The sequence below is a fragment of the Dipodomys merriami genome, unplaced genomic scaffold (assembly GCF_024711535.1).
Source record: "Dipodomys merriami isolate MVZ:Mamm:240054 unplaced genomic scaffold, mDipMer1.0.p SCAF_2027, whole genome shotgun sequence".
Lineage (NCBI taxonomy): Eukaryota > Metazoa > Chordata > Mammalia > Rodentia > Heteromyidae > Dipodomys > Dipodomys merriami.
The window spans coordinates 1-25,319 of NW_027203413.1; positions in this window are offsets into that span (position 1 = coordinate 1).

Consider the following 25,319-nt stretch of genomic DNA (forward strand, 5'->3'; position numbering starts at 1 on the left):
GCCTACTAAGTAGCTAGGATTACAGGCATGAGCCACTTGTGCCTGGCTAAAGTAGTGAGTAAATTTTAAGGTGGTCCTTAAGAAGATCAAGACTGTAGTCATGTGTATGCAGTATGACTGGGCCTCTCACGTGGTAAGAGGGAGCCTATTCCAGCTATAACGGGTGAGGTCGAGTCACTGAAAGTTCTGTTAATATCTGCTAGAGAGTAATTGCAGTGGTGGGTGAGGGACCGGTCACAATGCTTTGATGACTGGGCTATAGAAGCTGGACTTCAGGAGGCAGGGAGGCAGGAGGCAGTGAGGGAAGGTTTTTTGTTTTGTTTTGTTTTTGTTTTTGTGTGTGTGTCAATGTGTGTGTTTTAATCATCCCCCATATTGGTATTTATTACATAAATAACATTTCTAGCCAAAACAAGTAACAACTTCAGTGACTGAATTCCCAATGACCCATTAGCCAACCCAGAAAACAAAAAAGCCATAATGACAAGAAGAAATAAAATTAAAATTGAAAAGCACCTTTTCCTTGTTGTATTTAGTGTTTCAACTGAAACCCAAAGCTGATATTAGATGTAAAATCCACTTGCAGGATTCTTGTGGCTGTGGGTAGTTGTAAGCCTAGGATGAGGGAAGCACAGATGTCTCAAGAAGGTAAGTGAAGGAACATGAAGGAAGCATGGAGCCAGGGAGAGCAGCAGCTGATGCTAAAAGAGAATGGATCCTTTCATTCATCTACTGTGCCCACCTGCAGGTATCCAGATGCCAAATAATCTGCAACGTCTGAGCTCAGGATATTCATCATATATAATAGTTATTGCTGGTGCAGTACTAAGTACTCTCTATATTATTGTTCTTTTTCTCTAGGGGGCTGGGGGTTCTGAGGTTTGGACTCTGCTAGGCTGGTGCTCTGCCAAATGAACCATGTCTGCAGCCCTGTTTTTTACTGATTGTTTTTTTATGATAGGATTTCACTTCCTGCCTGAGTGAATACCTGAATGTGATTCATTTATTCTAGACTGCCGCTCTTCCTGACATCACAAGCACACACTGCCTTCCATGTAGATGAAATCTTGCAGACTTTTCTGCCCGGATTGATTTGGAAGTGTGACTCTCTTTATCAAGCCTCTTCATTAACTAGGATTGCAGTATCTGGTACCCTGCTCATGATCACATCAGCCTAATAATATGTGGACCATAATTGCTCCATTTTATAGATGAGGGTACTAAGCATAGGGCAAGAGATATGCTTCACTCAGGGCCACACAGCTGGCTGCTGAAATGCTGACTGGCCTGCAGAGCCTGAAGTCCTAATCCCAGAATGCAGTGTGTCTCTGGCTTCTGTGAGTACAGGTGTGTGCAAGTTCATGGGAGAGCCTGGCCTCCTGAAAAGGGAAGCGCTGACTATTCTTTTCAAGTTGAGTGTGATGATTCAGCCAGGCCCTAAAGGCTAGGGAAGGGGTGGGAAGCCATGTGATTCTAGGCAGAGGTGCAGCACAGACAGCAGTCCAGACTGGGAAAACAGCAAGGTGTAGTCAAAGTCCCCAGGTTTGGGAGAAGCTGGGCCATAGGCAGAGCTGGGTCTGCCTAGTCTACCTTGCAGTTCATGGAATACTGTGTTTAGTAGCTAAGTCATGCAGCCAACTAATTGTTTTGTTTACCTCTGTCAGGCATTTATAGCTGGGCCAGGTGAGTCAGGGAGAAGCCCAGGATGATCCTGGGAAGGATGTGTACACTCCAGTTCCAGGCCTTGCTGTGCAGTCTCAGCCTGATTGAGGGCTGCTGGCTGAGTCTATGGTTCTGCTTCATTTACATGTGAGTCATCCATCAGTTTCTTACTGAATACTGAATGTGCCCCAGACTGGTACTCCAATATTCCTAGAGGGAGGGACCCAGTCTCTGACCTTCAGACCTGTTGTACTGCTGCCAGACAGTGAATTTCAGACATGACCTTGAGAGCCCAGTAAAGGCCATGTGGTACCTTTCAGACTGCCTTCCTTACTACCCCTTGTCTCCTTGCCTCATTCTCATTCTGCCTTAATACCAACCTTTCAAGACCTCTGTTTTGTCTGGGTTTGATCCAGACATCACTGTCCTAGTTATATGTGTTTAGATACATTATTTATTGATTTATTTATTTGGTGCTGGTCCTGGACTTGAACTCAGAACGTAGGCGCTCTCCCTAAGCCTTTCTGGTCCAGGCTAGAGCTTTATCACTTGAGCCACAGTTCTGTGTCTGGGTAATTGGATGGGTAATTTGATGGGTAATTGGAGAGAAGAGTCTCATGGACAGTTAGCAAAATGAACTCCCTTCCCATAGCTTAGTACACTCCTTCCCTTCTCCACAGCTTAGTATGTTCCCTTCCTAGGCAACACCAGGCCCACTTGGTAAAGGCAGTAAATAATCAGCCTCCAACACCCTCTACCTTGGGATGGCTCTTCTCTGGAATAGCTACCACCATATAAGCCATGTAAGCAACAAGAGCCTCTTAGAGTGATCTTCAGGTCTGGGCAGTTGAGAGACCCCTTATCTACTATTTGGACAGTAGCCATAAATCCTCATCTTCCATTATGAAGCCCCTGGCCCACACTTCCACACCAGGGTCTCTGCCTCCTCATCCTTTCTAGCCCTTCCTAAACCTCCTAGGTTATATAGGTCACCTTAGACATAGCTGGTGCTGCTTCTCACTTCTCCCCTGTGAGAAGGTTTCTTGCCGGGTCCTTTCCTGGCAATAAACTTTTCTTTATTCTCTGTACCTGGATGTCTGTGAGGTTTTCTGGGAAAGTCTAATAATCTAGCATGGTCTTTCCTGCCCAAGCTGGCTTTAAAGCATGATCCTCAGATCTCAGCCTTCTGAATAGCTAAGATAACAGGTGTGAGCCATCACTGCCCAGCCTGAATACATTTCTTAATCTCTTTCTTTTGTCATTTCTTTAATTTTTTGGGGGGAGGGAGAGTGGAGACGTTCTCCTGGGACTTGAGCTTTGTGCTTGGGTGTTGTCCCTAACCTCTTTTGCTCAAGGCTAGTGCTCTACCACTTGAGTCACAGCTCCACTTCTGGCTCTTTTGGTAGTTAATTAGAGATAAGAATCTCACAGACACTGGGGGCTGGTGGCTCAAGTCTGTAATCCTAGCTATTCAGGAATCTGAGATCTGAGAATCATGGTTCCAAGTCAATCCGCGCAGGAAAGTTCTTGAGACTTTTTTTTTTTTTTTTGTCGATTATAGGACATGAACTCTGGGCCTGAGTGCTGTCCCTCAGCTCTTCAGCTCAAGGCGAGCTCTCTACCACTTAAGCTACAGTGCCACTTCTGGTTTTCTGAGTGTTTATTGGAGATAAGAGTTTCACGGACTTTCTTGGCTTTGAACTGGGATCCTCAGATCTCAGCCTCCTGAGTAGCTAGGATTACAGGCGTGAGCCACGGGGGCGCTCACCTTTCATGAGACTCTTATCTCCAATAAACCACTAGAAAACTGGAAGTGGCACCTTGGCTCAAGTGGTAGAGCACTCGCCTTGAGCTGAAGAGCACAAGGACAATGCCCAAGCCCAGAGTTCAAGCCCCGTGACAGACAAATAAAAAAAAAAAAAGAATCTCACAGATTTTCCTGTCCCGGCTGATTAGCACTGACCCTCCCCAATAAAATGGACATAATTATACTACTTAGTGTAAGTGCTTCAGGGGATAGGTTTTAGGATTAAATGAGTTTACACACACACACACACACACACACACACACACACACACACACACACACACACACACACACACACACACACACACACACACACACACACACACACACACACACACACACACACACACACACACCACTTTGAATAGTGCCTGGTGCTTAGTAACTGTGATAGTGATGCCATTGTTATGCCCAGTGTGGGTTCTCTTAACCTAGACCCTCTGTAGTGGACACACTTTAGAATTCAGAGTCAGGCTTCAACCAGGTTAACACAGAGGATTTTTTAACTATAAAACAAGAGAATAGACTAATGAGAGATTTGCTAACGAGCCAGTTGGTCAAGCCTGTATCCTAGCTGCTCAGGAGGCTGAAATTTGAGGATGGCAATTGGAAGACAGTCTGGGCAGCAGAAATAGAGCTATGGCTGAAGTGGTAGAGTGTTAGCCTTGAGCCAAAGAAGCTCAGGGACAGCACCCAGGTCCTCAGTTCAAACCCCCAGGACTGGCACCAAAATTTAAAAAAAAACTGTAAAGGACATAGGAATATCAGCTGTAGGAGCAGCCACTATCTGAGTTGCCATCACATGGCTGAGGAAGTGGTTCCAAACACCTTCTGCTCAGGGCCGTGGCAGAGTTCTCAAGAAAGAGTCCAAGTGCGACTTGGAGAGGGGAAAGCCATGCTTTTTACCTAGTGGCGGAGAACTTACTGAAAGCTCTGCTAAGGCATAGGGAAGGAAATTGGTGGTGTGAGATGTTGGTGTTGGATGATGTTGATCTCCATCCTGTGCACAGCTAAATAGAGCAGTTGTTCTGCCAGGAGCTGGACCTGGAGAGGCCATGCCTGGCCACCATCCTCCCCCTGAAGGGTCTCACACCACTGTGGTAGTTGGAAGGTCAACATCTGGAATGGCTGTATCGCATTCTGCATAGTGGGCAATGATGGTTGTGTTGCAGCAGAGAATTAAAATATTGATAATTGGTGGTCTTTGTCAGTGTGAGCTGAGAGAACAGAACTTGAACAGAGGATTTACAGAATCTTGTATTTCTCATGTTGGGGAAACTGAAAGTCTGAGCTCAAGGCTGCCAGAGTCAAGGTCATGGTCAAGGTGCTAGTTTATAGCTAATTGCTTTTTTTGCAATTAACAATTAGGGGTGAAGACAGTGTTCAGGGGAGAGCTCCTGTTTCTTCTCATGAAGACACTAATCCCACTCTTGGGGCTCCCTCCTCATGAAATAATCACCCCAAATTCTGGCACATTGGTGAATTTGGCAGAAGGGACCCAAGCATTCAGTCTGCAACATCCACACAAGTGTTCTTAAAATTAGGAATGTTGGCACAGTGCATACAGTGTATTGTGGAATAGCCTTGGTTCCCTGTGGTCAGGCACCTCCCTCCCCCCATGGCCAAAATGTATTCAGACAACACATGAATTGGATAAATAAAGACTATTAATACACGTGTCTTTTTAGATCAGATTTTGTTGCTAAATGAGTTATTTAAGAAGTTATTAATGTTTTAGATTTTGAAATTGAGGCAAAGATGTGCTTGACCTGTGGTATTTTTATGACTTTCTCTACTCATCAGTCATATAGTGATCTCTGGAAATGTGAATAATGCCCCTGGCTCTCCTGTAGGAAACTACTCCTGGTCCCCTCCTCTCCTGTCTTCCCCACCTCTGTTCCCAGCCACATTGACTGCATGAAAACCACCTGCCTCTTACTACATGGAATGCTTGTTCTCCCCCTCTGTCTCTCTCTCTGTCAGTGTCTCTGTCTCTTTCATATACACTCACACACACACATATATACACAAACTTCTTATTTTTCTGTTTATGTGGTACAGGGGAATTGAACCCAGGGCTTCATGTGTGCTAGGCAAGCACTCGACCACTAAGCCATATTCCCAGCCCACGTACAAACTTCGAATTGGTCCATATGGTTCAAAACATTAAATGTAGATAGATGAGGCGGGGTGGGGGGAGGGAATGATCAAATGAATGTGGGGAATGGTCACAGCCAATATATATAAAGGCTGTGAAAAATCCAAAATTTAAAATGCATTGAATAGAACAAATAAAATGGAAAAAGGATGTTAGGAAGAGCAAAAGGACCCTCCCCGTTCCTCACTCCCCCAGGAAAAAGCAAATGTAAAAGGGCAGGAAGAGCATAGTTCCAGGAGGGCTGTGTGGTTGCCAGGGGCTTTGGGGCTGGAAAAGAAAGAGCAAGAGGTGAAACTAGTTTCCAGCAGAGTTGGCTGGAGCAGAGTATGTCTGGGCTGTGTGATTTAGCCTTTGCTAGAGGCCTCCCCCACTTCCCTCCCTCTTCCCTTCTCTCCCCTTCCCTCCCTTCCCTCCCTTCTGCTCCTCTCCTCACTTTTCCTAACAAATTCTAGAATCTGGTGACTTATAGAACAAACACCTCATAGTTTCTGTGGGTCAGGGATTTGCACTTTGCTGTATGAAGTGGTCTGGTTCGTGTGAGATTGTAGTCATGATATCTAGCTCTTCACCCTTCTGGGGTCTCAACTGGAGCTGGGTGGTCTGCTCACAGTGTTGTGTTGTAGCTTGATTTCCCTAGACCAAATGATTCAGGAAGGAGGAAAAGATCAAGCTGACAGCTCTATTCCCTCTTTGACCTAAATGTAGTCTCTGAACATGTCCATGATACTTGAAGCTTGCTGGGAACCAAGTGCTGTTTGCTAGAAAACACAGCTACTACCTTTGATAAGAGCTGTTAAGCCTTGGAGCCTATTGATACCCTGTTTGAAAACATTGCTTGGCACCACCACTTTGCATAAGAACCTCCACCACTTTACATAAGAGCCACTAAGCCTTGGGCTGGGAAGGTGGCTCAGTGGTAGAGCGCTTGCCTTGCATGCCTGAGGCCCTGGGTTTGATTCCCCAGCACCACATAAGCAAAAAGAAAAAAGCCAGAAGTGGCGCTGTGGCTCAAGTGGTAGAGCACTAGCCTTGAGATGAAGAGCTAAGGGACAGCGCCCAGGCCCAGAGTTCAGGCCCCACGACTGGACCCAAAAAAAGAAGAGCCACTAAGCCTTAAAACTTACCTATGACAACATTGATTGGCACCTTCTGAAGATTCCCCACCTATGACCTTTTGCAAGATATACTTTGCAGTTTTGGTGCCTAGCAACCCTATTGACCTGCTGATGCTAATTACCCTGCTCAGCGTGCTATATATACTGCTGTGTAAAAAATAAAGTTTGAGACCTTGATCAGAACCCTGTCTTGGTCTCCTTCCTCGTGTCTGGTTTGTCTCTCATTCAGGTCAGTTCCTCTTCGAGCCCTTGTTGACCGACCCCGCGGGCCAGGGCAGAAGCTCTATTCATTAAGTTAGAAATAATATCTGAAATGCTGCCTCTGTGCAGGAAGAGAACCAGACTCCAGCTCTTCAGGGGAGGAGTGTGACAGAATTGGAGGCCATTTGAGAGCCTGTTGTGTGCTTGACATCATGAATGGCACAAGGGATCCAAGGTGCAGCCCCTGATGTACACTCTAGAAGTTTACATCTGCCAGAAAAGTTATGCTCTGCTCCATGACTGATCATGAGAAGGGAGACAGACTTCTTAGAGAGGTCTGAGAAAGTGGAAAGCAGAATGGATGGTAGCAGAGGGAGGCTCTAGGGAGGAGCTGGCTCCTGCCTTCATGTATTTGCAGCTTTCTCCTCTGTTGTATTTATTTATTTATTTTTTGTCGGTGTGAGGCTTGAACTCTGGACCTGGGCGCTATCCCTGTGCTCTTCAGATAAAGGCAAGCATTCTGCAGCTAGAGCCACAGCACCACTTCCAGTTTTCTAATGGTTTATTGGAGATCAGAGTCTCATGGACTTTTCTGGCCGGGCTGGCTTTGAACCGTGATCCTCAGATCTCAGCCTTCTGAATAGCTAGGCTTACAGGTGTGAACCACTGGTGTCAGGCTTACCACTGCTTTTTGTTCATCCTTTGTCCCTCCATTTCTGTGCACTAATTTTATTTTTATGCTGAAGAAAAATAGAAAGCTATTATCTATCCTACTTCATGAGGTTATTTGACTATTGTACCTAATTTGGTTATTGCAATTGAGATATTGTGGGCTTTAGACAGTGGTCAAATGCAAATAAGATTGATTCATTGGTTGTTTGATGGATCGAGTCATTCATTCATTCATTCATTCATTCATTCATTCATTCAGTACATTTATTGTTGTACCAACTATGTAACCAGCAAGATATGTGCCTTACATTCTTGTGGAAGAGACACCTAGGTGGTAAACAAGCAAATTAATAAATATGACAGTGGTTATTGGAACTGCGGACTTTTTGTTGTTGTTGTTGTTTTGTGCCAGTACTGGGGTGTGATCACAGAGCCAGAGCATTTTTGCTTAGTTCTGCTTAAAGGTTGATGCTCTACCATTTGAGGCCCATCTCTATTTCTGACTTTTGGTGGTTAATTGGAGGTAAGGTCTCACAGACGTCTCAGGTTGTTTTCAAACTGCCATCCTCATATCTCAGCCTCCTGAGTAGCTAGGATTCCAGGTGTGAACCACTGGCACCCAACAATTAAGAATACTGTTAAGGAACTAAACAGACTGATAGTAAGTGGTCTCTGAAAAGCACATAAGGTGAAGAGAAACCCTTTTTCTTTCCAAAGGTTTAAGTCTGCTGAGATCAACCAACTGGAGACAAAGATATACTCATCCTATTTTGTAGTTGGAAGAACCATAGGAGGTGATCAACCCACAATCCAGTGAGATTTAAAAACAGAAATCACTTCACCTATGCTCTGCACCATGGAGTTGGGGAGTATTGGTAATTTAGAGGGATGGTAAATGATTTTTAGGTAAAAAGAGCAGTATTTGCACTTTGTCAGAGAACCACGAGACAGGTAGGTACAGAGAACAAAGGTAGGTTTATTGCTGGGAGGGGGGCTGGCAAGACCCCTTCTCACAGGGTAGCAGTGAGAAGAATCATCTGGTATTTTCTGAGGTGACCTGTATAACCTAGGAGGATTAAGAGGTGATACAAGTGACTAGGAGGTAGTGACCCTGGTGAGGGCCAGGGGCTTCATCATGGCAGACTAGGCTGCTGTCCAAATAATAGATAAGAGGCCCTGCATCTGCCCAGACCTGAAGGTCACACTAAGGGGCTCTTGTTGCCTTATATGGTTGTAGCTGCTCTAGAGAAATGCCATCTTAAGTTTGTGGAGGCTGATTATTTACTGTGTTTTTAAATGGGCCTAGTGTTGCCTAAGAAGGGAGCATGCTCAGCTGTGGAGAGGAGAAGGAGTGTATTAAACTATGGGAAGGGAGCTCATTTTGCTAACATAGGGAGTCTGGGACAAGGTTCCCATAGGCTGTGGGGGAGGTAGTGACAGGCTCTGAGAACATGGGGACAGAATTTTCCTAGGAATAAAACTTTCTTACTTGGCAGATAAATCTCAAGGAGTCCCTGGAGCTGCTCTAGAAAAATAGATAAAAGGTGGACATTGGTAGCTCATGCCTATAATCTTAGCTAATGTGGAGGCTGAGATCTGAGGATCACAGTGTGAAACCAGCCCAGGCAGAAAAATCTGTGAGACTTTTCTCTCTGTTTAACTATTAAAAAGCCAGAAGTAGAGGTGTGGTTCAAGAACAGCAGAGTTGAGGAAAAATGACAAGTGAGAGCACAAGGCCTTAAGTCCAAGCCCAAGTACCAGTATCCATTAAAAAAAAAAAAAGATGTGAATAGACTCCTGTCTTGAAAAAAACAGGAAAAGGCAGTACTGGAAGTATGGTTCAAGTGGTAGTGTACCAGTCTTTGGTAGAGTACCAGCCTAGCAAGCAAAGGCCCTTGACAGTTGAAACTGTAGTAGGTACTATCAAACCATTCTTTCAAACTTCTTTTTTTTTTTTTTTGGGGTCCGGTTGTGGGGCCTGAACTCTGGGCCTGGGCGCTGTCCCTCAGCTCTTCAGCTCAAGGCTAGCACTCTACCACTTGAGCTACAGCACCACTTCTGGCTTTTTTCTTTTTGCTTATGTGGTGCTGAGGAATCGAACCCAGGGCCTCAGGCATGCAAGGCAAGCACTCTACCACTGAGCCATCTTCCCAGCCCCTCTTTCAAACTTCTTTAGAATGCAGAATAGAGAATATTGTAGAGTGGTTAAGAGTGTGGGATCATTCATTACCCTCCTTTCATGTCAGCCCTGACCCCTTCCCTCCTTCCCTCCCCTTCCCTCCATGCCTTCCTTCCTCTGTCTCTTTTTTGGTTGTACTAGCATTTGAAGTCAGAGCCTGCTGCTTACTATTCAGTTGCTCTACTACTTGAACCCTGCACCAGCCCACTTTCTGAGCCTTTCTGAACCTCAATGCCCTTATCTGTAAAATGAGGACAATTATCTCTGAGCTCTATAATTTGGAGTATTTTCAGGAAAATTTTATAAGAATAGTTGAAGTAATAGATATGAAAACACCTGAATGCTTAAGAGCATTATTGATGAGAAGGAGCACATCTTTTTTTTAATACATTTTTTATTGTACAAATGCTGTACAGAGGGGTTGAGTTACATGAGTAAGGTAATGCGTACATTTCTTATCAAGCATTGCTGCCTCCTCTTTTGCTTTTCCCCTACCATCCCTTCCTTCCCACCTCCACAAATACGCTCCATAACCCCCACACCCCCTACCCATGCCTAAATTGTAAAGTTCATTTTTCAACATAGTGTCTTGTACATCTCATTGTTACAATGGATCAACCTGTATCCCTATTTAAATATTTTGTTTTTTCCCTTTCCCTCCCCAAATTAGAAAACTGTATATACAAGATACAGGGCATTGACATCAAATACAGTGAAAACAGGGGGTATACCTTGGGGGAAGAACATACAAAGAAACAAAAAAAAAAATCACATGGTACATTATAAATACGTTAGAAACCATAGCAAGAAAGAAAAAGACAAAACTTGTGTCCCTATCTTGGGGTTCATTTCGCTTGACATCATCTTATTTGGTCATATGTACATAGCTTTTGACCTTTTCTGCTTGTCCCTGACATATACTAGTTATTGTAAGTAAGGAAACCATGGGACCTATGTTTCTTTGGGCCTGGCAAGAAGGAGCACATCTTCACTCCAGATTTATCCTTTGTGTCCTGGGCTTTTTTTTTTTTTTTTTTTTAACTTTTTTTGGCTTTGATAATTGGCTTTGATAATTGGATGCTCTCAGATGAGATCTCCTGGTGTCAGGTTAAATCCATGTTGCCTTACAGGTGGGTGGGCAGGTGGGTGGCCTGTTCTAGGATTTGTCCTAGTTTAGCAGCAGTGGTGTTCCAAGGAAATGAAAAAGAAATGAATTTAGGCTGCTCCTGCAAGAGTCTGTGTTACAGGAAGCTCAGCAAAAAGGACATGGTGTCTGCTATCTCTGCTGGCTTCTTAGAGACAGTGTGTGGCACCAAAGCCCTGGTGCTGGGTTATCCTGCACATCACCAGTGGCACTGAGAGCACATTGTAGCTCTTTTCTCATTGATTGATTGGTGCTGGTACTGGGGCTTGAGCTCAGGGCTTCCCACTTAGCTTTTTGCACATTACTAGTTCTCTCCTACTGGAGCCACACTTCTACTTCCCAGAGATTATGGCTTTTTCAGAATGCTACTCCAGTCAGTCTTTGTACCCCAGCCCTTCTTCACCTCTGGCATTGTGTAGCAGTCACTCATCAATCTGTGACTGGTCAAGTGCCTGCCATGTTTCTGAAAAGGACAATCAAGATGTCAGGGTGTTCCCCCATCTCTGCCCTCAGGGCTAGGCATCAAGGCTGGGCTGTTACAGTGGACCAGAATGGCAAGACCTGATGGAAATACTCCCCAGGATACATTGGGGAGAATACAATTGAAGCTCCTAGCTAGCAGGTGCTAAGCTGAGTTGGGTTTGATTTCTGTCTTCAGAACTAGAGAAAGCAAGTATAAGCAAATATATGGAGAAGCAATAGTGCTTGGGGCATTGGTGAGAAAAAGGTTGCAGGCAGAGTAGCTTCTCCCACCCAGGCTTGGCTGGAACTCAAACTCATGTGGTTGTACGCCTGTTGCAGGACCCCCACCAAGAAGATCACTTCAAAAGCAAGGCTTTATTCAGGTGGGCTGCAGCTCCGGCTTTGTCCCACACACTGACTCAGCAGAACTTAGGAGGAAGCCCCGAGCTGAAATTTCACAGTGTTTATAAAGGCAAAAACTACAAAGGGATAAAAGGAGAAGAAAAAAAAAGAAATCACAGACTGACAAATTTAAGGCAACAAGAGGTGTCAGCAGGGCATTCCAAGGCAATAAGGGGTTGTAGGGAGTTATCAAACTGGCTGGGTCTTAAAGGGCATTCCAGAGCAGTTAAAGCTTAGCAGGGAGTTTCCTGGCTAGTTGGGTTCTGATAAGCTGTAGCTGGGATAATTGGTGGTCTGGGTTTGTTCACAGGGTCTGTTTATCTTGGGCCAGCTTGGTCATCTCCTGAAGTTTGTGGGGACCCAAGGCCAGCTATAGTACAAAGTGGGGCCTGACTTCAAAGTAGCTTTGTTCAAGTAATCTATGGTTTAGCAGTTTCAGCAAACAAGACGGTTTCTGCAATTCAGGTGGGCCCAAGGTTAATATGAGCAGCAGAAGGGTTACTGCTTCTAAACGAAGCCACTTTTAACTCTTCAATGTCTCATATCCACACTAGCCCCTTCCATATCCCAGGATAGTTCTTGTGTCCTGGATTCCTCTTCCCTCACTCCCTCCCTTCTTCCCTTCCTCCCTTCCTCCCTTCCTCCCTTCCTCCCTTCCTCCCTTCCTCCCTTCGTCCCTTCCTCCCTTCCTCCCTTCCTTCCTTCCTTCTTTCCCTCCTCTTCCCTCATCCCCTTGCCCCCTCTCCCCTTCCCATTTCCTTCCTTCCTTTTTTTCCCCTTCTGGAGTTGAGACTAGAACTCTAGGCATCACTTTGTCAACCAAGCTTTTTTTCTCAAGGCTGATGTTCTCCCACTTGAGCCACACCTGCACTTCCAGCTTTTTTTCTGTTTCATTGGCGATAAGAGGCTCATGGACTTTTCTGAAGAGACTGCCTTTAAATCATGATTGTCAGCCTTCAGCCTCCTGACTAGCTTGGATGACAGGTGTGAGTCACCAGTACCAATCTAGCTCTACTTTCTTTACCAGTTCAATCTAATCCATAACTTTTAACACGCTGAGTTTGGGTGGTAGCCAGTGTCATATTCACCATAGGCCTGAGCCCCCTTCCTTCCACTCTGAGAATCTCTTAACAGTTGGCCATCTGATATATTGGTGGATCCTCCTCTTCGGTGGTGCTGGGGATCTTGCAATGGGACAGTCCAGATGGGGTGACATGTCATCACTTACTGATGTATTCTGACAGTGCCTTAATTTCATATTTTTTAAGGAGCCTCTCCCTGCCTTCCAGCAACTCAACACTGGATCCCACAAAACTGGCTCCAGCCTCAGTGATGGCTGTGATTCTTCTTGCCTGGTGCCTTCATGGTCTGCAGAGGTGTCAGGAGCCAGCAGCTGAAGAGCAGTCTGAAGCTTTGAATGAGGTGATGTACAGATTACTTACTCCTCAAACTCTTTCTGTACCTAAGTGTGTAACTTTAGCATGCATTTCAGTGCACTTTTTTTTTTTTTTTTTTTTGGTCATGGAACCTGAATTCTGGGCCTGGGCACTATCCCTCTGCTTTTTTTTTTTTTTTAAATAATTTTTTATTGTGAAAATACCGTACAGAGGGGTTAGAATTACATGAGCAAGGTAATAAGTACATTTCTTATCAAGTATTGTTGCCTCCTCCTTTGTTTTTCCCCTCCCATCCCTGCCCTCACATCTCCTTATCCCTCAGATCTTCATCTCAAGGCTAGTGCTCTGCCATTTGAGCCACAGTGCCCCTTTTGGCTTTTTCTCTTATGTGGTGCTGAGGATCAAACCCAGGGCCTTATGCATGCAAAACCAGCACTCTACCACTGAGCCACCTTCCCATCCCCTCATTGCACATCTTAAAATGCAACTTGTAGTATTTGAGGCACAAAAATGGTGTTTACTCTGAATTCTAAGATTCCTAAATAGTTAACTTATTTATGCCCCAGAAATTGATATCATTACCTCAACTAAGTAAATGACTAGTAGTATTAGCCAATAGATGAATTCAGGCCCACTGAATTTAATATCAGAAGCAATGCAGAGGCACAGAGGCTTGTAATTAGGGTGGGCGCTAGTCTCTCATGCCTGTAATCTTAGCTGTTGAGGAGACTGAGACCTGAGGATCATTGTTTTGAAGCCAGCCCAGGCAGGAAAGTCCATGAGACATTTATTTCCAGTTAGCCAAGGAAAAGCTGGAAGTGGCCAAGTGCTGGTGGCTCACACTTGTAATCCTACCTACTCAGGAGGCTGCATCTGAGGATCAAGGTTCAAAGTGAGCCTGGACAGGAGAGGCCATGAGACTCCTATCTCCAGTAAGCCACTGGAAAACCAGAAGTGGCACAGTAGCTTAAATGGTAGAGTGCTTGCCTTGAGCGGAAGAGCTGAGGGATAGTGCCCAGGCCCAGAGTTCAAGCCCCACAACCAACAACAACAAAACACTAGAAGTGGTGCTATGGTTCAATGGTAGGGTGCTAGCCTAGAGCAAAATAAGTTCCAGGGCAGTGCCAGGCCCTGAGTTCAATTTCTAGGGCTGACGCAGAAAAAGGCTTATTCTTAGTTTAACCTTCTCCTGTTGCTATCTGGAAAGTATTAATATTTGAACAAAAGGTGCTGTGTTGTCACTTTGTACTGGGCCCCTCTACCCTGTGGCTAGTCCTGAGGAAGGTTCATGTGCCTCATCCCTGCTACATTGTGTGCTTGCTCTATCATGGAATCTCGGTAAGTGTGGGGGAGTGTCAGCTGGTCCTGAAGTAGTGAGCTCCCCATCCTTGGAAGAATTCAAAGTTGAAACTGGAGGAAATTGGAATGCCAGATGGGAGGAGTTAGAGTAGGCAATCCTTAGGATCTGAGTTCCTATGAACCCTGATTGTAGGATTCTGTAACTTATCCTTCTACAATGTTACTGAATGTCAGAAAATAGAGGAGATGGGGACCGAGGAAAATGGTCTAGTGTGTAGGATTCTGCAAGTACGAGGAACTTGGAGTTATTTCCTTACTGTTGGCAGTAGTACTGGGCTGCTGACCCTCTGCTCTCCCCAATGTTATCTGTATGGGAGAAGCTCTGTTCTAGTGCTGAAAGTTCTCCTCTTGGTCAAAGGTCACAGCAGTGACACTAGAAGTGCTAGTGTCCTCCTTCTGAGGCCTAGCAATTACTTGCCCAGCACCTTTGTTTGCTAAAGAGGGGAGTGTGTGTGTGTGTGTGTGTGTGTGTGTGTATTTGCATGTGTGTGTGCAGTGGTAAACAGGATGGACTGGAGGGCAGGAAGAACAAATGACACTCCAGACCTCCTGCCATGTATGTGACATTCCTTCTCAATGTTGGAACTTTAGGCAAGTTATTTTCATCTCTTTTCACCTCACTTTCTGCCTCTGGAAAAGGGATCTGAGAGAATGAATTTTAGCAACTTGACTTAATTTTTAGAGATTTTCATTAATAACACAATTTATACAGCACTTTGTGTTTTTCAAAGAACTTTTCACATATGTGAGCTCACCAAAATTGTCTTAACAATGAGAAGGTGGTATTTGCACCATTTAAGTGATAAAGGAACAAAGGCCAAAAAGACAGTGGGTGGCAAAACTAGGCCTCTATGTTCACCATTTCATATAGGGATCTTGGCTATTTTCTAAAAGTTTATCCTTTTGTTCATTGAGCTAATAATGACAGGTTCCCATAATGTGATACTCACATAGTCCCTAGGCTGCTCCTGTGCACAAGGATTGTTTTTCTAAGACAGGATCTGTCTATGTAGCCCATGTTTACCTCATACTCTTAGTGTTCTTCTTGCCTCTGTTTCCTGAGTACCACAATACATAGCCACAGGGATGGTTTTTGCTGAGGTCCTCCATCCTTCTTTGGTCTGCTTTGACTGGGAATGTAGCAGGGTGAGAGCCATGCCCTGAGTTCTAAAGTTAGATACCTTCTGTTCACATCTCCCAATTTGTACTGTAGCTGAGTGGCCTGGACAAATGACCTTTTGGGACCTGATTTTTTTCATGTGTAAAAGAATGGTAAACTTAGCTTCTTTCATGCAGGGCTGGTGCTATACCACGAAAGCTATACCTCTACTTTCTACATTTCTTTCTAGTTAATTAGAGATAAGAGTCTCATAGATTTCCCTGCCTGCATTGGCCATAAACCATAATTTAATGATCTTAGCCTCCTGAGTAGCTAGGATTACAGGTATGAGCCACTAGCATTGGGATATTAGGCATATTTTTTAAATTAGCTTTTAGGCTTGGAATTGTAGGCTTCTTTGGTTTTCTTTTTAGTATCTGTTAAGTAATTTTCAAGGTACTGCCTGAAGTCCCAGGGAGCCCCTGTGAACCTACTTGAAAGAAGATCTCATCACTTAAAAAACAAAAAAGAGAACCACCAGGAAAAAAAAAAAACACCCTGCATAACACCTCTGTGAACATGGGAGAGCAAAGAAGTAAGTTATGACATCCACTTCTTGCTGCCATTTGGTATTTTGCAAACTGCCACTGCTATTAACAGTCACTTTTGAGTATTTATGATCTTGCAGTTAGTTGGAGCACTTTGATTCTCATAAGAAAAACAGGTTCACATTTAGAAAATGTACCCTACAAGTAGCTGAGATCCCTCAGGGAGGCTGATGGATGGGGCCCACACAGGGGAAGGAAATGCAGCCACCTCGCCAGCCTGCAGAACTTTGCCTTTTCCACACACCCTAGTTGGAAGCTGTTTTTGTTTGTTGTGGTGGTGGTTGTTTGTTTTTGTTTTTTTTTCCAGTCTTGGTATTTGAACCCTGGACCTGGGTGCTGTCCCTTAGCTCTTCAGCTCAAGGCCAGCACTCTACCACTTGCTGCTTCCAGCTTTTTCTGTTTATGTGGTGCTGAGGAATTGAACCCAAGTTCTCATGCATGTGAGGCAAGCACTCTATTACTGAGCCACCTTCCTAGCCCCTTGAAAGCTGTGTGTTTATGTCTGGATCCTTACCCTGCCAGGGATGGACTTTCTGTGTGGCCCTGGCATAGTGTCCCATGGCAAAAGGACATGTAGCTAAATACCAAACCACTTTCCACACATATGTCCTTGCACCACACCAGCCACAATGCTAGCAAAGACCAGAAGCTGGTCTTTGAATTTATCCCAGAGTCCTAAACTGGTTCTTGGTGTGTGCAGGATAGAAGGGAGAGTTTTGGATCTGGCCAGTGTTGAAGCATCAGCCCAAGTAGAGCACCAGATCCTAAACTAGAAATTGGGAAAACACTGGCTCCCACTTTGGGCCTCAGTTTTGACTCTCGCTACATGATGCTCTGAGGTCCATGAGGTGCTTCAGTGCCAAATTATACAGGACTTGTGTTCAAGAGAAGTTGGGGTTTCCAGAGAAGGAGAATTGCATTTTAGGATTATTAGTTGTTTTTTGGTTGTTTTGGTGGTGGTCGTGAGGCTTAAACTCTTTGCCTGAGCGCTGTCCCTGTGCTCTTCAGCTTAAGGTCAGCGCTCTACCTCTTGAGCCACAGCACCACTTCTGAGAATTGCATTTCAGTGACAAATTTACAAAGGTCTTGTCACTGTACATGTAAAGAAAGCATCATCAGCTTGTCAGTGAGAATCTTTTCACCAAGTGGATATGAGGGAAGGTTGGGGTTCCTGCTCTGTCTGTGAGACTTTAGCTGGGCTCTGGGTCTTCTCAGGCTTGTTTCTACTTCTGTAAAATCCTTCCAGGAAACCTCTTCACATTGAGTTGCTATGGCTTCTTGGGCTCCTCTTGGCTGTGACAGCTTCTGACACTGCCCTTGTTTGGGGGCAGCTTGGATGGTTTTGAGGAGCCCTAGTCAGACATGCTTTAGAATCTGTTGGGATTCATCTCATGTGTTTTTGATTTTAGATTGAAGTTCATGGATTTGGGAGGAGAAAACCAGAGAAGTAAATGCCATTCTTAGCACAAAGTTGATGTATTTTCACTGTCAATTTGACCTTGATCACCTAGTCCGTGGGCCTTCATAGTTCTCCAATGCCAAAAATCTTTTTCTTCCTTTTTTTAACTTTACCCCTCCCCCCCCCACCTCCCAATCTATCTCTTTCTGTGTCAGTACTAGAGCTTAAACTCAATGCCTGGGTGCTGTCCTTTAGCTTTTTCATTCAAGGCTGGTACTCTACCACTTAAGCCATACCTCCAATTTAGGGTTTTGCTGATGCATTAGAGGTAAGGGTCTCTTTGATGTTTCTGTTTGTGTTGGATTTGAACTTCTATCCTTAGATCTCAGCTTCCTGCATAGTTAGGCATGCCCATCTCTTTTGAGAAGACCTGGTGATGTAACATATTATTGACTGTTTGCTGTGCACCTGGTAAAGTGTTGTGTGGCAGGGCTATGAAGACACTCAAGACATCATCTGTGCTCAAGTATCCCAAGAATGAACTGCAGCTCAGATGTGTGCAACAGCGCTCTCAGCGCACTGGGGAATGTGCATTGATAGTGTTCATAGGACTTCAAGGAAGTTAGTTACCTGACCAGGCTTTCCAATTTCCTGATTTTGTGCTTTAAGTGAATTTCCATGATTCCCTTCCATTTCCTTCAAACCATAATATTTTTTTTTGGTTGGTTGTGGGGCTTGAACTCTGGGCTGGGACACTGTCCTTGTGCTCTTCAGCTCAAGGCGAGAACTCTACTGCTTGAGCCACAGTGCCACTTCAGGTTTTCTAGTGGTTTATTGGAGATAGTAGTCACACGGACTTTCCTTCCTGGGATGGCTTTGAACCTCGGTTCTCAGATCTCAGCCTCCTGAGTAGCTGGGATTACAGGCAGGAGCCACCAATGCCTGGCAAACCATAACATTTTAAATGTTACAAGAGAGAGAGAAAATTACAGAAGCTAGCATATTTCTTTTGGAGACATACCCAGAGACTCATTATTTTTAAGCATTTTCTTAGCACTTCTTGTGTTGAAAGCATTTTTAACTCATTAATTAGTAATCCACATTAATAAATAGATGGAATTAATCTATTCCAGACAGAAGTTTGTCTTGAGGAAATACAAAAAACTTAAGTACTATTCCTTTCCACCTGTATCTTCTCTCTCCTCCCCTCCACCACACTTTATCTTGTTCATTATTTAGATTATTGCTCTGATCATTACACTCTGATTGAGCGCCACAAGTGTCCTTGGAGCTTCCACAAAGTTTGGGTTGGGTGTCTTCCCACTCTTCTGGACTCCAGGCTGTACATGGGTCTGCTTTGGGGACTCATTAGCACTTGAAAATGAAATTGGCCTCATAAATAGTCATCCTCAGGAAACAACGGGCTCTCCCATTTTTATTTTAGTTGCATTCAGCTGAAAACCTCTTAGCTTGTATTCTTGTTTGAGGAGAGTTTTTTTTTTTTTTTCCTCCTTTTTTCCTTCTTGCGGATCCTAGGGCTTGAATGCAGGGCTAGGTCTTAAATGCAAGGCCAGGAGATTTTGTTTGTTTGTTTTTTGTTTGTTTTTCCTCAAGGCTGGTGTTCTACCACTTGAGTCCCAGCTCCACATCTGGCTTTTTGGTGGTTATTTGGAGCTATGTGTCTCAAAGACTTACCTTTCTTTCTGAGCTGGCTGAAAACCATGATCCTCAGATCTTAGCCTCCTGAGTAGCTAGGATTTCAGGTATTAGCCACTAGTATCTGGCTAGGAGGTTAGTTTTTACCTTCAGAAAAAAAATCTCCATAACATGACTACCATTTATGTCTCTCTTTGGAACAAGGGCTCCCCTGTCCTTGTATTTGATCAAGATGATAATTTTCCACCTTGTACAGATAAGGAAATTGAGGACCATGAGGAGCAATCTCAAGATTGGTAAAAGTCAGAGCTGATATACATCTCCAAAGATCTTCCCTTCCTATATTTCTTTGGTTCACCATTCTGGGCCTTCCCAGTGTGGTGCTCATGTTCACCCACAGTGGGCTGTCTGCCTTCCTCTGCTGCTGGCCTCTGGTGGGAGAAGCTTGCAGAGGATGTGATGGTCTCCTGATTATACTCTTGTCTTCATTTTGTCACCTGGTGATCTGTTTCAGGAGCTGCCTGTCTATGGCCCCCCCTGTCCTCTTCCTTCCTTCCTGTCCTGGCACAAAGGAGCCACTCTTGGTACTAAGATCGCTGTGACATCAGATATGTAGAGAATCAGCATATTGTCCATGTCATAGATCTGAGGATTCTATCCCTGACCTCTGGGAGCTCTTAGTGTTATCAGAGAAGAGCTGCCTTGTACTCCTGGAGTCCCCTTCATTAGCTCCTTTTCTTTCTGCCCTTACAGGTCATGCCTGTTTCAGTAAGTAGTTATTATATGCCAGGTCTCATGCTCACAGACTGCTATCTGTGACAACCTACTCATTAGGAGGTGAAATCATTGTTCCTCTTACCAGATAGGGAATCAATTGTTTAAGGGCTGGGCGCCAGTGGCTCATACCTGTAATCCTAGCTACTCAGGAGGCTGAGATCTGAGGATCATGGTTCAAAGCCAGCCCAGGCAGGAAAGTCCATGATGCTCTCATCTCCAATAAACCACTAGAAACCAAGAAGTGGCACTGTGACTCAAGCAGTAGAGCACTTGCCTTGAGCTGAAGAGCTGCGGGATAGTGCCCAAGCTCAGAGTTCAGGACCCCTGACCAAAAAATGAATTAAAAAATAAATAAATAAATAAAAAATAAAGAATCATTTAAGGAAGGGGCTAAGAAAAAGAAAATACAGCTAAGAAAAAAAGAGAGCAGCAGAGATTCCTAATCTCCATATCTAATAGATATAAAAAACATTCAAAAAAACATTAAAAAAACAGATTGTACCCAGGTGCAGGTGCCAGCCTGGAAAGAAAAGTCTGTGAGGCTCTTTATCTCCAATTAACCTGCAAAAAGCCAGAACTGGAGGTATGGCTCAAATGGTATAGCACTAGCCTCGAGCAGAAAAAGCTTAAGGAAGGGCTAGGAAGGTGGCTCAGTGGTAGTGCGCTTGTCTTGCATGCATGAGGCCCTGGTTCCATTCCTCAGCATCGCATAAGTAAAAAAAGAAAAAAAGCCGGAAGTGGTGCTGTGGCTCAAGTGGTAGAGCACTAGCCTCGAGCAGAAAAAGCTTAAGGAGGGGCTAGGAAGGTGGCTCAGTGGTAGAGCGCTTGTCTTGCATGCATGAGGCCCTAGTTCTATTCCTCAGCACCACATAAGTAATAAAAGAAAAAAGCCAGAAGTGGTGCTGTGGCTCAAGTGGTAGAGTGCTAGCCTTGATCTGAAGAGCTAAGGGACAGTGCACAGGCCCAGAGTTCAGGCCCCATGACCAGACCCAAAACAAAAAACAAAAACAAAAAAGCTTAGGGATAGTTCAGTCCCCAGTTGAGTGGGGCTCAGTGTCCCAGCTCTGAGTTCACTCTCCAGTACTTGCACCAAAATAGGAATAATATTAATAATTACTTAAGAAGGAACAGGAAATACTTAGGATGTGGTAGATGTTTGAATCCTGAAGCTCCCTGTTGAGTTGCCTTGTTTCCCTTGTAGTACTGTTGCAGTGGTGTGTGTGTGTGTGCGTACACAAGTAACCCTATTAGTTATTTTATTGTGACCGTTAGGACCCATGAGCAAGAACTATTATAAGAAAACAGAAGTGTTGAACAATACGCTGTAAGCTACAACAGTAGATGGCCAAGCCAGATGGACCCCAGGTATCATTGATTCTGGACTGTGCACAGTTAACCAATCACAGACAGTATTGGCTCCTTGGTTAAACCCCAGAGAAAAAGCTGCTTTGCTAGGGATGCTGCAAGATAGACTGGCCAAGTGAATATCCTGTGTTGAAACAGGGAGAGGCAAGTCAGTAAGGTGAGGGCTATGCAATGCTCTGAAGGAAATGGGCATAAGTGAGAGCACCTGTCCTAAAGGGGCTTGTGGTATTAGTCTTTCCCCACACCACCATCCTAGAAGTTGTCCCTCAGCTTTTTGCTCAAGGTTACCACTCTGCTACTTGAGTCATAGCTCCACTTCTGGCTTTTTTGTTGCTTTATTGGAGATAAGGAGCCTCATTGACTTTTCTGCCTAGGCTGGCTTCACAGCATGGTCCTCAGATCTCAGCATCCTGATTAGGATTACAGGCATGCGCCATGGGCACCCATCTATAATGCTGTTCTTAATGGCAGTGGCAGTCAGACAGGGCCTTCATCCGTGTCTTATATGGTCTCATCCTAATAGGTACTGTCCTCAGGCTAGAGTGTAGGGGACTGACTGGAAATCTCAGGCCTGGCCACAGTGACAATTGAGTGAGTTACATTTCTTGAATTTGGATGCAGGCCACCTGCTTTGCTTCTTGGGTTTCTGCTTTCGAGTGCTCTGCTGGACTATACCTGGGGTCTCTGGTGAGACACCTGGGTGAATGTGGGCACTTTTCAGAATGGCTTAGAAGCAGCTCTTGGTGGCTTTGCAGCTTGGCTTTCATTTCTGGCATGACAGTGCATTGGGAAGGTTCTGGATCGAGTCAGGCTTAGCTTTGGGCTCAATCTCTGCCACATGCTAGCTCTTTCTTCCATTCCAGATGAGTCACTGTCCATCTTAGGCTGCCCTGTCCTGTCTCCTCCTCATATACCTGTCTCTGACTTGGGGCCAGGGATCTGATGAAGAAATTCTCTTCAGACAAATAGAGATTCCCTGGAAGGAAATTGATCATGTACAGCTGGTTTCTCCACTGGCAGTTGTTCAATTTTATTTCCCTTTCATTTTTCTTCCTCTTCTCAGGGATCACTGCCTATAAGAACTTGATAGCAACTAGACTTAGATGGGTAAATGTAAATTGGAGCTGGCTTCTGAAACTCCAGGTGAGTTTCTTCAGGCCTGAGAGATTTTTCAGAGCCCTACGCACCTAATGCATTTTAGCCTTTATTTTTATTTTTCACCTATATTTTTCTTCTTGTATTACTTCTAGATGCCTTTTATTTTCCCTTAGGACTCAAGCATAATTTTGGTTGCTTTTAGGTGTAATTATAGAAGGCCTAACTCATTTCAGTGAGAGGAAGATTTATTATTTCACATAATAATAACCACAGTGGGGCTGGGGGGTTATCCAGGGGAAGGGTGCACGCCTGGCACGTGTGCAAGGCCCTGGGTTCAGTCCTCAGCCCTGGAAAAAAAAAGAAAAAAATAATAACCATAGCACAAGGGAGACGGTAGAATTCATTAATTCAGTGGCTCAGTACTGTCTTCTTTTTTTGTCTTTTGTTTTGTCAGCCATGGGGCTTGAACTCTGGGCCTGGGCTTTGTCCTTGAGCAACTCAGCTCAAGGCTAGCACTCTACCACTTTAGCCACAGGGCCACTTCTGATTTTCTGGTGGTTTATTGGATATAAGAGTTTCACAGGTTTTCCTGCCTGGGCTGGCTTTGAACCATGATCCTCAGATCTCAGCTTCCTGAGTAGATAGGATTACCGGCCTGAGCCACTGGCACCTAGACTGTCTTCTTATATTTATATTCCTACCATCTTTTGAATTGACCATACTGAGTATATTCTCCACAGGCTAAAGTTCATCATCCCAAGTTGGCAGTTGCAGCACCAGACATCCCATGTAAACACAGAAACCAACAGAATGGATGATGAGACAAAATTGGGATTTGTTTGCAAAGAGGACTGAGAAGTGACCACTGAGGTGGTATCTATCCTTGATGAGAAACATGTACCTTTTCTCTTTTGCTTGACAGGTTAAGAACAAATATCTTGTCATGGCATAATGAGATTACGTACTGTGCCCTCAACTATTATTTCCTCATTTTATTTCCTTCTGCTCTCTACACTAGAAGGCCAAACAAGACCACTAGCTATTGTCAGAACTATGTACACCTCATTTGTACCTCCTTGTTCTAGGCAGGCTGAGCCTGTGCCTGAACTACACCCTGCCCATGTGGCCTGCCCTGCAGCTGTAGCATAAGACAAAAACGGCTAGAGTCAACAGTACTAGCAGAGCCTCTCCCTTGTTCCCTCCCAAGTATGTATTTTGAAAACAATCTTTTTATTTTATTTTTTTTAATTTAATTTAATTTTATTTGTGAACATACTGTACAGAGGAGTTACAATTACGTGGGCAGGATAATGCGTACATTTCTTACCAAGCATTGCAGCCTCCTCCTTTGTTTACCCTTCACATCCCTTCCCAGCCTCCCCCCTCCCCCCCATTCTTTTTATTTTTATTGCAAGATAAAACAGAAAATATAGCTGGCACTGTTGGGTTATGCTTGTAATCCTAACTCATCAGCAGGCTGAGATTTTAGGATTAAGTTTCAAAGCTAGCTTGGGCAGGAAAATCTGTGAGCCTCTTCTCTCCAACAAACCTTCAAAAAGCCTGAAGTAAAGTGGTGGCTCAAGTGGTAGAGTGCCAGCCTTGAGCGAAACAGCTAAGAGCCAGTGCCCAGGTCTTGACTTCAAGCCTCAGAACTGGCACTCCCACTCAGGATCCATCCAGGATCCTGCTTTCCCTTGATCTGTCAGACCTCCTCTGCCTCCTCCAGTCTGTGACATTTCTACTGTCTTTTCTTTAGTATGAGCTTGACACTTTTGAAAAGGGCAGCTACTGATCCTGTGGGAAGCCTCCCAGTGTGGCTTGGGTGGGTGTTTTTTTACTTTGGCTGGTCCTGGGATTTGAACTCGGGGCCTGGGTGCTCTCTTGGAGCTAGTTATAGGCTATCACTCTACCACTTGGAGCTACAGCACCCACTTCTAGTTTTCTGGTGTTCACTGGAGATATGAATGTCACAGACTTTTCTCTCTGGGCTGGCTTTGGACCAACATCCTCAAATCTGAGCCTCCTTATTGGCTAGAATTCCATGGGTGAGCCACTGGAACCCAGCTAGGCATATTGGTTTCTTTGTTTGTTTGTGCCTAATTTTATAACTGAATGAGAAAGCTCAGTTATGTCATATCAATTTCTGGTGTCTCATTGCCTGGATGTATCTTTGGTCATCTACTTAAGGTGATCCTTGTCAGTATTTTTCAGGATGAGGCCATTGTTTCTTACATGATAATTGGCAAATAACATGAGTCAATTGTAAAGAGATTTTCTTCAAAGAGTATCTCTGTGCAGGTTTAGCTTAGGAAACAGATGGGAACCAGATGCTTTGGTTGAGATGGACATGGGCCAGGTTGGTATTCCAGCAAGATCTTCTGCCTCATCTCTAAATGGCCCAGCTTGTGAAGTGCCTCAAGTTCTGTTTGAGAACCTAGCCTGATGTTGGAGATTTGCCTATAAGCTTTTCTGCAAGATAGTTTCCTTCCAAACTGACATCCACAAAGTGAGTTAGGTTTAATAGGCATCAGCAGTGGCTATGTGCTGCCTGGGTGCATGGTACTCCACAAGTTGAGGTCGGCAGGAGCAAGGTGCTGGTAAGCCTTGATTGCTGAGAAGGGTAAAGGAGGGAAAAGGCAGCCTGATGGTAGGAGTGAGAGACACAAAGCATATGCATTTTGGTTCCTTAAAAATATGAATCCCTTTGGCTTATTTTTTCTTAATTTACTGGCATATTTCTCTTTTCCAATTCATCATAA